The sequence below is a fragment of the Poecilia formosa genome, unplaced genomic scaffold (genome assembly GCF_000485575.1).
Source record: "Poecilia formosa unplaced genomic scaffold, Poecilia_formosa-5.1.2 Scaffold13, whole genome shotgun sequence".
NCBI lineage: Eukaryota > Metazoa > Chordata > Actinopteri > Cyprinodontiformes > Poeciliidae > Poecilia > Poecilia formosa.
The window spans coordinates 412,310-414,455 of record NW_006799952.1 but is presented as its reverse complement, the minus strand read 5'-3'; the positions used below and the strand labels follow the sequence as shown (position 1 = coordinate 414,455).

The window sequence follows — 2,146 nt, the reverse complement described above, 5'->3', positions numbered from 1 at the left end:
ATAAAGAACAATTACAAGGCTTACCTCAGATCCCAACAGATGCTCCAATATACTCAAGTGTATGAAATTTAGAGGTCAATATAACATCTTAAAGACTGAGGTCACAGGTGTTCTTCCCTTGGTCCCCATAGGTGCAACTTTTTATATACTTAAAATAATCTAAAATCTATGTAAATGACTTGGTGACTAATCTAATGGTGTTTATAAAATGTTATTGCACAACAGCTCGCAATTATTCTTTATCCTTATGTGGTATCAAGGCCGTTTATATGAATTTAACTTTCTTTATATCTATGGAAGTAAAACAAACTCTACTAAAGTATTATAATATGAATCAAATAAGTTTTGGGGTTTTTTTTGTGGAATGACACAACAGACACAAATACTCTTAATTTTAATCTTACTTCAAAATATGTTTTGCAGATATTTCGTTCATAATTACATCCAATTAGGTGAAAATCACGTGTCTCCTCAGGACAGCTGATCCACAATCACACCTATTTTTTTTTTTTTTTCTCCAAAAGAAAGTTAGCCTCTCATCCTTACCCACACAGCCTTAATCTTCCAAATGCTGCCTGAGCATTTGAATTTCTGCACATCAATCTCAGGGCTCCGTCCTGCCTTGATTAATGGTCCCCATCTATCATGGCACCATGTGGCTCGCAGGCCTTGCTACGGCAGACAGCTTTGCTTTAGAATAATGGGTGCACTCCATCCGAGTCTCTACCATGCAATGATTGTGCATCTCTGTGATCTATCCGTCAAGCCTCTCTGTCAAAAGGGACAACAGGGGACAGTGCAAGGGGAAGCAATCAGAACGAAGGAGGCATTGCGGCATGCCATTTAGCTACAGTATGTAACAGACTGCGTTTTATTGAAGCTAGCTGTGCTGACTGATAAACACAAATATTTTCTCACTGACAATCCGGATTCTCTCATTCTGTCACACATGGATGCGTGAAGCCTTGGAGACGTTCAGCCTGCCATCAATAACACTGACAGGGAAAGTATAGCCACTAATGGTAACTGCACGTTTTGTTGTTATCCTTTCTTCTCTTTATTTCTCCTATATATTTTTTTTTAATAAATGAAGCATTTTCTAGGTTTTAAATATTTACCATTTCAGTGAATGTACAGTTTTCTGAAAACCTATTGGCGGGACAAAACAATCACCCAATATACCTGTGAGGGATTTACCCCCTCCCTAACAGGTGCTGTTTTTTGTGTGCTTTGTATATTCTGGTTTATTTGGGTGGATGTATTGTTTTGGGAGGTGGTTTGATTTATTTACTTGTTTTAATCATCTTCTCATCTCTTTGAGGTCACCTGGTTATATGTTGCCATGGAAGCGCGCCCATGAGCAGTGCTGACAAGGACCTGGTGTTTTCAATCAGCCTCATTGGGAAAATCCATTTTCTGAGAGGGAGCAGAGATGTATTTTGGATTTTGTTTGGGCCCAGATTGTTTCTGTTTCTAGTTTTGCTTGAGCTAATTGTAACTGTGTAGACATTTGTTTTGTAGGAATAGTTATAGTTTAGTGCAAATGTTTTTTCTTTCTGAAAATGTGATTGTTTCCACCCCTCTAATTAGTCCTGGTGGGAGCCAATCCTTTAAAAGCCAGGTGGTTCAGGTGAGAGAGAGATTCTCCCTCTTCTTGTTGTGACCTGATATGCCATGCTGTGTACTGTACTGTACTGTACTGTACTGTACTGTACTGTACTGTACTGTACTGTACTGAACTAAACTAAAGATAAAAGTATTGAGTACTCTACAACTGCTGGCTCCAGTCTGTTTTTCTCTTCGGTCGCAAACTAACAATACCTCTAATCTTAAAAAATTTACTGCATGGTGGCACAGTTGGAAGCACTGTTGTCTTGCAGCAGGAAGGTTCTGGGTTGATTGTCTTTCTCCATAGTTAGTATATTCATGAATGGCTCCCATAGTCCAAAAACATGACTTTTAGGTTATTAACTCAAATCGATACAGTGTCAAAATTATAAATACAAGCCTAAAATATTTACAAGTCTCCCAGTAATATTTGCAGCGCAGAGCTATCACATGACTTTTGGCAGAAACTTTGTGCATAGTGTGGAATTGTTTCGTATATGAGGAGATTATATGGGAGAAGAGATCATTTTATACTAGA

The 2,146-nt window shown here is 38.3% G+C and overlaps 1 long non-coding RNA gene across 1 annotated transcript in view; it reads left to right on the top strand.

The window, feature by feature from the left end:
• Positions 1 to 1,500, top strand: part of LOC107835566 (uncharacterized) — a 10,765-nt gene extending 9,265 nt beyond the window's left edge. The window contains exons 2-3 of the long non-coding RNA XR_001661361.1: positions 697 to 704; positions 1,212 to 1,500. This is a non-coding gene — a long non-coding RNA (uncharacterized LOC107835566). The remainder of the gene's footprint in view (positions 1 to 696; positions 705 to 1,211) is intronic.
• The last annotated feature ends 646 nt before the right edge of the window (positions 1,501 to 2,146 follow it).